The sequence below is a fragment of the Temnothorax nylanderi genome, unplaced genomic scaffold (assembly GCF_030848795.1).
Source record: "Temnothorax nylanderi isolate EJ_2023f unplaced genomic scaffold, tnyl_v1.0 TNYL_tig0397_pilon, whole genome shotgun sequence".
Lineage (NCBI taxonomy): Eukaryota > Metazoa > Arthropoda > Insecta > Hymenoptera > Formicidae > Temnothorax > Temnothorax nylanderi.
In genome coordinates, this window is record NW_027249459.1 from 152797 (window position 1) to 165971 (window position 13175).

The 13175-nt window shown below is 34.9% G+C and overlaps 1 long non-coding RNA gene across 4 annotated transcripts; it reads right to left on the minus strand.

Annotated features, from left to right (window-relative positions):
• Positions 1 to 1961: 1961 nt before the first annotated feature.
• On the minus strand, positions 1962 to 12778 carry LOC139782240 (uncharacterized). Of its 4 annotated transcripts, none has more exons than XR_011720828.1 (3): positions 12574 to 12778; positions 3939 to 4138; positions 1962 to 3545 (listed from the first exon to the last, which is right to left on the minus strand). It is a non-coding gene; the product is annotated as an uncharacterized lncRNA (long non-coding RNA). The 4 variants fall into 4 exon arrangements; XR_011720829.1 differs by having other exon boundaries at positions 12570 to 12778; XR_011720827.1 differs by lacking the exon at positions 12574 to 12778 and adding an exon at positions 9426 to 9969 and having other exon boundaries at positions 3939 to 9347.
• Between the last annotated feature and the right edge of the window lie 397 nt (positions 12779 to 13175).

Sequence of the window (13175 nt, forward strand, 5' to 3'; positions counted from 1 at the left end):
TTCATAACAAGTCATACACTTATTATCAGAAAGATATATATTCAAGCTGTATTAAGTTGGACAAGCTCTGAGTTATAATAAAACTTTATTATATAATATATATATATATATACAGAGCAGAATTTAGTTCCGGCAGATTATCCAGATATCCTTTTTTGAAACTTTTTCCCTTTCGAAATCAATTTCCTTAATAAACTTTTCATGCGTGGAAAGTTAATATGAATTTTTAAATAATACTTCAATTGTGTATGTATAAACAGTACACACGTAAGCGAGGGAGGGGCTACCGCACTTTTCCCGAAAGCAGGGGAGAGATGGGGGTGAACCTCGGTTCGCGTGAAAAGTGTATGCGTGAACTTTTCATGCGTGGAAAGTTAATATGAATTTTTAAATAATACTTCAATTGTGTGTGTATAAACAGTACACGTGTAAGCGAAGGAGGGGCTACCGCACTTCTCCCGAAAGCAGGGGGGAGGTGGGGGTGAACCTCGGTTCGCGTGAAAAGTGTATGCGTGAACTTTTCATGCGCGGAAAGTTAATATGAATTTTTAAATAATACTTTAATTGTGTGTGTATAAACAGTACACACGTAAGCGAGGGAGGGGCTACCGCACTTCCTCCGAAAGCAGGGGGGAGGTGGGGGTGAACCTCGGTTCGCGTGAAAAGTTGAAAACACGAACCGTGACAATGATAAACCTTGTTTCGCCCTACATTCAAGTCAGAGGAGAGATGGTAGACCTCGAAATATCTTACGTTGTTTACGTTTTTGTCTCGAGTGGAAAAGGTATGCGTGTTCTTTCGGGGGAGATGCAGTAGCCCCTCCCTCGCTTACGTTTGTACTGTTTATACACACACAATTGAAGTATTATTTAAAAATTCATATGATTTATTTTTAACTTTAACACTGTATATCTCGAAAACCAGAGCAGTTAGCCCTATAAGACCTATATCATTTTTTGTTCAGCATTAAAAGTACTACCAGAAACCATCGTCAAATTAAGGCGCCAGAGTTATCGGAATCTAACCGTGTTTTCTGATATCCTTTGCTCTTAAAGGCTTCCTCTACTTTCTTGAATATTTCAGAAGTTCTAAACTTCTTTCCATCCATCAATGCTATTACTTGCAATTCCTTTATAATTGCTAAAAAGCACTCCGTCTCCTGGACATCCCAAGTGGCCGGCTTCTTTCTTTCTTGATTAGCAGCCATTGTAAACGAAGTATAACCTCTATTTTTACATCAAAATACATTAAACGCGAAGAGCTCAGCTGCTTATCTTTTCCTATAAGAATGATAAAGATTCAATGCAAAAGAATTAAATCAAAGACATGAACAGACGTCGAAATTTATTTGCATGGGATTGAACTGCACGTAAAACTTGGGCGGTAACGTGATACTAAAAAATTATATATCATTCAATAGTAAAGTTATCGAATAAAATATAGTATAATAATACTTGTATAAATTTCTGCTTACAGAGAAAAGTAATATCTCCTGGATAATAGTAATAAGTAAACTTGACAGTATGAAGTAAAACGTCTTCTGGAAGACTTATGTATAAACTCATTTATCAAGTTGGCAACACTACAGTAACGCTAACTCAACTCTTGTCGTTTCCATCGAACCTCATTTAGACCCTACCATTTAAAATTTTGTTGGGTAGGGTTCAGGTTCGAGTTTGGTGTTTCCACCGCAAGAGCGCTCACCCCAACCCGATTCTGACCCGACTCTGACCCAGTACGAAACCTCTGTGGAAACTTACTCAATACGTGAGAACAAGTCGAACGGTAGAGTCTACGATCCGAGGGACTGCGATCGGGCTGCCGTAAAAGTTATTTCCGAAAACTCACGAGGGACTGTTGAGTCGGATTATATAGAAACGTAGTGGTATTAAACGGAGTGAACGATATTGTTGTATTAAACAGAGTAAACGATATTATTGTAATAAACGGAGCAAACGATATAAGTGTATACGGACTATATTTATTAACACGTGCCTACAAAATGGGAAACGGAAACAGCTGTTGCGTTTTTCTATCGCATATCTTCTTGATACTTTATAAGACATTTGATATAATATTATATATAGACACTTATAATTATTTATTACATTAAGTAAAAGTTACTTATATTACCTTAAAGTAACCTCATTTCAAATCAAATCGATAAACTGTCATCAATAGGCCAGTCATATAGACTAATTTAGGGGTTTAACTTTCCAATTAATCTTCCCAGGTTGCAATTACCATGAATTGATTTGAAGTGCTATAAGTGGGATTTATTTTGCTTTGCAAAATTAACGGGGAATAAAAAGTTATTAACAATATTATCAACAAAAAACGCGATTTGTTTTATTTTTTCTCAAATATCTCGAAAAGCAAGATAGGGTAACTAACTATACATACCTTTTTTGTAGAGCGTAAAATTATCTACAATAATGATCTGAACAACACTTATCGTCAAGTCAATCGTTTAGCTTGCACGCGCCGTCAAACTCCGAGACTCGGATTCCGAAAACCTTCGATTTCGTCGTTTTTTTTATGTTGCGCCAGTGATTATTTCCCGTCATTTAAAATGGAATTAAAAATCCCCCAAAAATCACACATTATCTGAGAACTACAAAGAATATTTTTCATGGTGCAATCGATTTTTTAGACCCTTTTTCTTTAGTTTATAGCTATGTAAGCAAAAAATTTTGACTTTTTGGAATAGTCTTAGTTTTTCGCTGTTTTCAAGCCTTAAAATTTATTTGAGACGAATTTTATCATATGCATCTTGTTGTGGACGAAATTTCCAACAAAAAAGGACCCTTGTATTTTTTTCGTACGACGAACGCTGATTTTTTATTGACTAACTAAATTGACAAACTAAAGAAAAATGGTCTAAAAATTGATTGCACCATGAAAAGTATTCTTTGTAGTTCTCAGATGATGTGATTTTTGGGGGATTTTTAATTCCATTTTAAATGACGGAAAAAAATCACTGGTGCAACATAAAAAAAACGACGAAATCGAAGGTTTTCGGGTCTTGGAGTTTGACGGCGCGTGCAAGCTAAACGACTGACTCGACGATAAATGTTGTTCAGATCATTATTGTAGATAATTTTACGCTCTACAAAAAAGGTATGTATACTTAGTAACCCTATCTTGCTTAGTTTTCGAGATATTTGAGAAAAAATAAAAAAAATTGCGGTTTTTGTTGATAAATTAATAACTTTTTATTCCCCGTTAATTTTCAGAAACAAAATAAATCCCACTTATAGCACCTCAAATCAAAGCGATTAATGGTGTTTGCAACCTGGGAAGATTAATTAGAAGGTTCGATGTCTAATGAGGGCGGGAGGGAGGGAGGGAGGGAGGCCGATGCGACAAACGCAAACGCTACATTTTCGCGATTCGTAAAAGACAGCGATATAATTATTTTTTTGCTTTGTTATATTGTGGAACTGCAAAGTTTCGAAGTTGCATAGGTATCACCAGTATCGGCTCGTTGATCTGCGGAATATCCGTATAAATGGACCATGTACGCTCGATGCAGTCAAAGATGCCTGCAATAAATAAGTCATAGGTTTGCAAAATAGTTCGCGAAGTCTTTCACAATTTCCTCTCACGTATTTTTACTTGCATTCGGAATATTCATAGATCTTTGTGATTCTACTAAGCGATTCCGATTCCTCGAAGAAGTGTGTGCTGAGATTTTAATCAGTTTTTATTTCTGGACATAACAACAGGAAATTCTTAAATAAATATGATGTAATCTCTCTTGCTTATATGCTTTTTGTTTCTAGTAAATATCTGTCAGTGTATACCGCCGTATTTACGCTTAATAACCCTGTTAACATGATCCTATACCTGTTATCAATTTTACTGAAGGGAAATAAAAACAGAACAATAAATAAAAAAAGAGAACACAAATATTCGACTCTTTGATGTAGGCATACCAGTGGCAATCGTTTTAATTTCATCATCATTGCTGCCAAACTCTTGATAGATCCTGTAATCCTTGCTCGTCTGATCGCTAAGTATATCGATCACATTCTGGCGACACTCCACCGGTGGATACTTCAAAATCGTCTCCATTCTCCTGATGCTGCTCTGTATAATCCTTCCCTCCACTTCCGGCACCTTTAGACGTAGATATCTAAAACCGAAGAGTGCATTACATGAGGACAAAGCATAAAGATCCTAACAATAGTCTTTACACAAAAAATACGCCAAGTACATAACAAACCAAAGTATATATTTTGGTGAAGGTCAATGTATGTATTTGAATGCCAGTTTTTTAGTATTGATGTTACGTTTTTCCTCAATTTCTTATCTGAATATTTCAGCGTTTATTATTAATATGTGTGTATATCCAGAGAACTGCTACATGAGAGAGTTAAATACTTCATACTTAATGTGTAGGTAGTAGTACTAAAAATTGTAACATTCAGATTACAACATTGATACTATTGATAGTATATACCCGCACAGCACCTTTTATTGCAAATATACACTTCTCACAAAAATTAAAGGAACAATAAATTCTTCTTTAAAAATATACAAAATTCAAGCAGCTGTAACTTCGTTAAAAATAAACGAAATTTAAGTTTAAAAAAAGAATTTTAAAGCTTGAAATCTCCACTTTCGAAAGGTCACTATTATTTTTTAGTTTCTGTGAGTTTGGTAATTTTTACATATAGAAAACTACGTGCTGGACAAAATGGAAAATTTTCTTCTCACTTTGTCGGCCTGTCACGTGCAAATAAAAATCTGCGAAAATTTTCGACTTTCTAACATGAAAGCTTAAAGTTTTCCCTACAAAATATATATTTTTTAATGTTTCTACGATTTTTTGTTACTGAGTTATCGCGGATTGAATAAGAAATGAGCATTTTTGACTTTAATTGCTCATAACTTCGTTAAAAATCATCGTACTGCAATTCAAGAAACAGATTCTTAAAGCTGAAACTTTGCTCTATCGAATGGTATAATTGTCAAATTTTTTTAAATAACATGTAGACATGATACAAATGGATGAAGATAATGTAAAAATTAGCAATTTTTCCCTTTTTTATTTTAACCCAAAATATAATTATGTAGAACAACAACAAAAAATTATTCTTCACGTTTTTTGTACTTTTAAGTACCCTGCATTTAAAGAAAATTTGCCGAATAGCTATGAAATTTTTTTTATGGTGCCCAGTACGTTTTATGGGGCAAAACGAACAAAAAATTTTAAAATTGCTTAATTCTTTTCAATGAAAAAAAATGGAAAATAAAGTTCAATTAACGTCAAAAAATTGATTTCCAGTGCACTGCCACTACACTGACCTTCACTAACAATAAGTCCTTTGCTATCGACCTTTACTATCAGCAAGAACAAAAAAATTTTATTCAGTATTTTTTCACTAAAATTTGAAAAAATACCGCCGGTGTTAGCGTTATCCAAAGAGTACTACGAGGAGGTTACACGGTCGGATTTACGCTTCGTTGTGCGTGTGCGTGCGTGCGTGGCTGTACACGCTGTATGCGTGTGTATGTTTGTGTATGCGTGACATCCATATTGTTTTAGGTTATCCATATTGGGACATCCATATTGGTTTGTGTTTTGGATCGTCTTTTTATGCCAGAAGTAGGAATATAATGCAAAGTCTGAATTTTTGAGATATTTCAAAAAATTTATAAGAACATTTTTTGTAGATATTTGTCTGCTCTACAACTTTAATCTCTACAAAAATTTCGAAATTCATCGTATTTGTGGAGAAAAACGAATTTGTTTATAAATTGTTAATAAAAAACATACTTAGGGATAGCGGAAAATGGCGGAATTTGGATATGTTGTTTAATATATTTTTCTGAACATAATGACGTAATAAAACCTTGTGTTGCAATTTTTTTTAGGTACCCCCTTTTTTCCGTATTTTGACTGGACTATATTGCTATGTATCTGCTATCTAGCAACATTTCAAATTTTATGTATCTGCTATCTATCTGAAATATAAAATGCAATACGGGTAATTATGTACCTGGTTAATTGCATTGATGTTATGTCTATTTTTAAACCAAGTTAATTTTTAAAACATGGCATATACTTTTTCCAAACTTCACATATATACTTTAGTTTGTTTATGTACTTGGCGTATTTTTTTTTAAGACTTTTTGTTAGGATTTCACCGCTTTTTGTAGAATCTACTTTTTCCAAGTCCACATACATATATTTGGTTTGTTATTTATTTCAGAATCAATTAAAATCCGTTCTAAGTAGCATTACACTTTTTCGTTAAAGAAAACGTATGTATTTTTGGCATTTCAAAATCAACTGTATTTATTTATTTTAGAATTATTAATTGAAATCTATTCCATGTCTCTATTCCGCACAATATTTGTATAATGTCCATCAGTTATACTTTTATTTATTGTTAGAGTCCTATATAAAGAGAGAAGTGAATTCAGACCCCCACCATCACCTCCAACACCGCCATATTGAGACCGCTCTAGTTCTATTAGACAGATCAAACTCCACTACCTAACTTAACCAGTAAGACAACGTTCCAATATTCGCTGTCATAAGGCCAGTCTCTGATTAGAGGGTTTCTAGTACTGAAAATCTATATCTATACGTCACATACTTTTCTGTACTCACAATAAATATCGGTACGCAGCCTAAATACTAACTGTAAATATCGAAATATATTAACTCCATTCTCCACTGCGGTCTCAATATGGCTGCTTCAATTAGGTGGGAGCATCACCAATCAGAAATTGCGACGCCGAAGCCGCTTCTCTATTTATATAGAACTCTAGTGGGAGTGAGACAAAGCTATAAGTGGAAGTGAGACAAATCACAACATCCCGTGAGAAGTACGAGAGGCTGTCTCTCTCGATCGTTCGCATAATTCCCTATCAGGGTGCAGTCCCACGTAGAGAAAAAAGCGGAACGGAAAGCAAGCACAGTGGGGGGTAGCTAATCAGAACGTTCTCAGATAGCAAGTTGCCCGCAGGTTGCTGTCAATTTGCTTAAAACTGCTCTATTTAAGTTGCCTTCAGTGTTGAGGAAAGCTGCTTCCGATTATGCCTATTGGATTGACGACTTTTATTGCCACCAATAGTTATGAGCAACTTGATGACAATAGTTGCCCTCTTACGAACTGAAAGTATAATAAGTTGTCGGAAACCACAGGGCAACATGACGGAAACAGTTTCCGCTTAGAATTTTAATCCGATAAGTTGTCAATAATCTGGCGGCATTTTTAAGGACCGTTGCCATTAAAAAAGGATTTCTCTAAAAGGTTTTGTAGGAGTAAATTATTCCTTTCTACAGAAATTTATTATACATTTATATTTATTATACAAGGTGTCCCAATATTGCCGATTACAGTTAATACAGTGGATAAAAGATGAAATTCTCTGATGAAAATGTCTCACAAACTTTTCGATGTGATAGTAATTTAATTATGGTTATTTTTTTATTGAAGCATGGCCTTGATGGTACGTAAATTAAAATTCAGCGCAAGAAAGGGTCAACCGCGTGATGACACATTAACAATGCACAGTCACGCCACTATTGGCCCTACACCGCGCTGAATTTTAATATACCGCCATGCTTCAATATTAACTATATTATATATATTAACCATCGAATCGAAAAGTTTATTTGACATTTTCGTTTTAGATTCATTGTATCCTCTATCCACTCTAATACTAACCTTGATTGCTATTATTTGGATATTCTAAGATATATATTGGGCAGTGTTAAAGTGACTAATAATTTTAGTATTCTTTTCATTTAATTTATAAGTATATATTTAAATACACATATAAAATACCATATATAATTAATTTCTTTATATTAGTAACATTGGAATCGATTTTTTCCTCTATTGAATCCAATCGTTTATTTGTTAATTTAAAATTAATTACAATAAAGCATATAGGCTCTCAAGATTAATACAATGTGAGTAGGTGAGGCAATTAGAGCCAAGCGCGGTAGTCAAAGCGCAAAACAATTTAAAAGTAATCAATAGATATATTAACGAACTCGCGCGTCGCGCCATCTAATGTGAAACGATCGGGCGTTGTAAAACGCGAAAAGAATTCGAGCGCAATATCTGAACAAATTATTTAATTTTTAATAAGTCCAATTATTAATATTTTCGACTATGGTACATCCTGATTTAATTTTATTCTTAGACTGCGTCCTTTATACTTTATTTGTCGATGACTACGCCTTATACTCGACTTTCTGTAAATCTTCGTTTTTGACTATATGTAACTTTTAACGCTGAAGAGGACACGAAAAATGTGTCGAAACGTTCGTTAATATATCTATTGATTACTTTTAAATTGTTTTGCGCTTTGACTACCGCGCTTGGCTCTAATTGCCTCACCTACTCACATATATGCTTTATTTGTCTTAGATAGGTGAGCGACAGAAAGAGAGTTTCTCTTATTATGTGTAGTTATCTTTACAAAAAAAGAAAATATGTTTAAATTCATTAGTCATCTAATCAACATAGATAATTTACGCCCTTGCCACATCGTGACTTCGTTAATGGTACAGGCATGGTTCGAATCTTTCACCCACTTGGTCTTTCAACCTGGCGAGATTATTCGAGGATGAGATGGATGTGGAGCGATTGCACACCGGCATGTCGGGCTTTCGACTATGGTACATCCTGATTTAATTTTATTCTTAGACTGCGTCCTTTATACTTTATTTGTCGATGACTACGCCTTATACTCGACTTTCTGTAAATCTTCGTTTTTGACTATATGTAACTTTTAACGCTGAAGAGGACACGAAAAATGTGTCGAAACGTTCGTTAATATATCTATTGATTACTTTTAAATTGTTTTGCGCTTTGACTACCGCGCTTGGCTCTAATTGCCTCACCTACTCACATTGTAAAATTAATTAATTACAATTAGTAATATTATAAAACAGAATTATATTAAGTTGGTAAAAATGTCAGGATGTAATATTCAACGGTAACAGTCCAACCTATTTGTTATTTTAATATTTAATATTTCATATTTATCGAAAGGACAATGTTAAAAAAAGCCGATTTTTTGCCGCTCGGGGAAATGGATAAAATCTATTCCATACGTTTTCCATACATAAATACAAATTAAAAATGCACCTAAGGCCGTCTGGAACCCTGGGGAAAACTTTTGATAAATTGTTTGAGTTGCTAAATAAGGTGTTAAACGGGACCACTTTTCAGTTTTTAACGTTGATCGAAAAGATTACAACATCTTTAGTAATTTTTAATTATCTACTGGCGACTCAAACTTCTTGTTCTGTTATTAACACACACCTTTGACCTCAATAATGGTGTCCAACCGAGATGAAGGATATTTCGAATCTATTACAAGGAAATTTGGATATAATACCACGCGACTGTTAAAGTCTTGGATTAATACGAAGATCAAGATCAACTCACTAAGACATCGACTGACTTTTTTGCTCCGATGTAGGAGAGACGACGTCTTACCTCCACATATACACACTCTGAGATTCAACATCATCTTCCAAAGCAACAGTGCAACTCGCAAGTTCAACATCCTGAAAAAACGTTACCAACGAAACATACTTAACCTTGAAATCAAAGATATTAACTTCGATTTAAAATTTCTGCGATCTAATGTTAAGAAAATCGAGGATACACTTGCCTCTATTTTACCGAATGACGTAATTCAAAACTTTTATACATTTAATACTTACACCATCGATCGACATGACGAGGAAACGAGATTTAGATTAATTAGTAAATTGAACATAATTATGACTAAGCAAAATACTTTTTATAACTCCTTTTTAAACATTGATCGCAGTAAATGGATTATTAATGCGAGTAGTAAATCTTTACCATCTAACGTATTAAATTTTTTAAGTTTGGGCGGTAATTTCGCTTTGCCCACCAATCCGAGAGAGAGAAAAGATCGCTTGTGCTCCTCTCTGGACATTATTAAAAATTTCGAATTTAACACATACAAAATTCCGAAAAACTTGGTAGAGAATACCCGCCGTTCGATTGCCAACTCGCTGCATAAGTTTCTGAGTTTGAATAAACATGTTAACCATATTGACAGATTTTTCACGAAAGAATTTACTGCTTGTAAAAAATTCCTGCGTGATAATGATGATGTCCTTGTCACCAAGGCTGACAAAGGCCAAGTAACTGTCATTTTGGATAAGAACGCATATGTAAACCAAATGACTGAAGCGCTTGGAGACCAAGACACTTATAAAAAATTGAAAAAAGATCCGATAAATAAAATTACATCTAAAATTCATGAATTGGTCAAATCTTGGCTTGACAATGGCATCATCAGTGACTGTACATACAAAATACTCAATTGCACCAATGGAAATCTACCGAGAGCCTACGGACTGCCGAAAGTTCACAAGGCCGGCCTCCCTTTACGTATTATTGTCTCAGCGTTGGGTAGCCCGCTCTATAACGTGGCTAGTCTCCTCCAAAAGACCTTACATACGTCGATCCCGAAACCGAAATCGCACATAAAAGATAGTTGGTCTTTTGCGAAGTTTATAAACAACATGAATATTAAGGATGACGAAACACTTATTTCACTTGACGTCACGGCACTATTTACGAACATCCCTAAAGATTTAGTATTAAAGGGAATTGAAAAAAGGTGGAACTATATTTCTAGCAAGACTGACCTCAATTTATCACAGTTTTTACACGCAATTGATCTTATTTTATCGTCCACTAGTTTTAGTTTTAACGGCGAAATTTACGAACAAATCTTCGGCAGCCCCATGGGATCTCCTTTATCGCCGGTCGTCGCTGATATTGTCATGGATGACTTAGAGACGCATTGCCTAAGCCTTTTGAATTTTAACATCCGGATATTCATTAGATATGTCGATGACATTTTTGCGGTGATTCCCAAAACAAGTGTGGGCTTGATTTTAAAAGTTTTCAACGGATATCATCCTAGACTTAGGTTCACTTATGAAATTGAAACGAATGCGTCACTCAACTTCCTGGATACGACTGTAATTAGGAATGGCAACTTATTAATAACCAATTGGTATCGAAAACCGACGTTCTCTGGACGTTACATAAATTTTCATTCTAACCATCCTTTAAAATACAAATTGAACACTATTACTAGCTTGGTTGATCGCGCGGTTTTACTTTCTAATGAAAAATTCCACGATGGCAATATTAAGATAATTAAAGAAATTTTGAGCAACAACAGTTTTCCTAAACCAATCGTTAATAAACACATTGCCAAACGTCTAAACACTCTCAAAACACGTAACAACACACTTAATACTCCCACTGACAATAACACAACTTTTGATTTTAAAAACTGCATACCTTTACCCTATATAAAAACGTTGAGTGATAGCATTTGCCGTACTTTAAATGAACTCCACATCACTACCTTATACACGGTTCCTAAAAAACTTGATTGCTTAATAAGACGGGGCAAAGACAGAATTAACGACCTAAAACAAACTGACATAGTGTACAAAATTAACTGCAGGGATTGTAGGGCCACATATATAGGGCAGACTAAAAGGCATCTGTGTACGCGTCTCAGGGAACACCAGAGCGATATTAGAAAACACGCTAGCAATCTTTCTGTAGTGAGTGAACACCGAATATCCTATGGGCATGATTTTGACTGGGGAAAACCTGAAATATTACATAAGGAAGGACAGACCAGAAAGAGAGAAATAGCGGAGATGTTTTTTATTAAAAAATTTGACGACACCATCAATTTGCAAAAGGACACGGAGAATCTTAACGTTCTCTACGAACATATCATAAAAGAAATATAGCTGGTCTCTCCTCTCCGCTGCTTCCCTCTCTATGTTCTTGCCTTTTATTGTTTACGGCACCAGTCTGTTTATAATTGTCAGGTTCATCAGTCTAAATTGTACCACCGCACTGCTATGTCATGTTACAAACATTTCACGAAATATACCGTTTAACAAATTTGTTATTACTTAGATTCCGACGCACAAATATGTAAGTTTCTGTTTCGTATAATATTGATATAATTTTCACTTAATTGCAAATTAATTTTGTGTTGTTTAGCTTTTAGATTCGGTGTAGTTAGGGCATTATGCTTGACTAATCGACATTTGTGAGTTTTGTATACACGCTTGAAAAGGACCGGATCCTCGGTCGAAACGTAGCGTTTTTCGATTAATAAATTTGGCCAGTTGGGTCGATTACAACATCTTTAGTAATTTTTAATTATCTACTGGCGACTCAAACTTCTTGTTTTTAACGTTGATCGAAAAGCACTAAATTGAGATTCTTCCCGAGTTCTCACGGCTTTGAATAATCTGTGATGATGAATGGAAGGTATTTATGGTAGTTCTGAGCTTTAAAGTTTATCATGCTTTCCGTATAGGTCGAAATCTCGGAGGATAATCATCTTTTTGCGGAAAAAGCAGTCAAATGGCGTCCGGAGGAACAGTGCTGACCTCAGAATTCAGAAGCTGAGAGCCTCAAGCTAGGACTTAATGAGCTATGCTTATAAGCTATGCTTAAATATTCAATCCCCGCTCTCGGCACTACCCAGGATCACGGTCTTACATACAGGTCTCTCAACTCGATAGCATTTCAGTGGTGGGGGTGACTCCAATATCGAAGTCACTTTTTGATGTCGCTGCTATCGAGGGATGTCGGTTTGAAAGTGCCAACGTAACCTATGTTGTCCTCATTGCATCAGGGTCAGATAGCATAGCTGGCTCTTTGAGATTACTCACACACTCGAGTTCGTCACCGTGCACGCGTTCTGTAATTTGAAGTGATGACAAAACCTTGCATTGTACCGAAGTGCAAAATAGGTTATAAAAGCCTGAAAATAAAACGGTATATATGTATATATGTATACAATTTCTACAATATATTTACAATACATATATATATATATATATATATATATATATATATATATATATATATATCAAATATATCATTAGACTCGTGAAAATGTCAACAAATTGATAGACGGCGATACGAGTCAGGCGCGGTACGTGGTGCGCAAGTAAAGAAATTAATAGTTACAGAAGTAACGAATTACAATGTATATATATATATATATATTAAGGTGGCAATATTTTTGGGTCAAAAATTTGATTTTAAGTCTCGCCCCTTAAATTCGTTCTACGAACTCTCAAATGAAGACCCTTGAAGAGC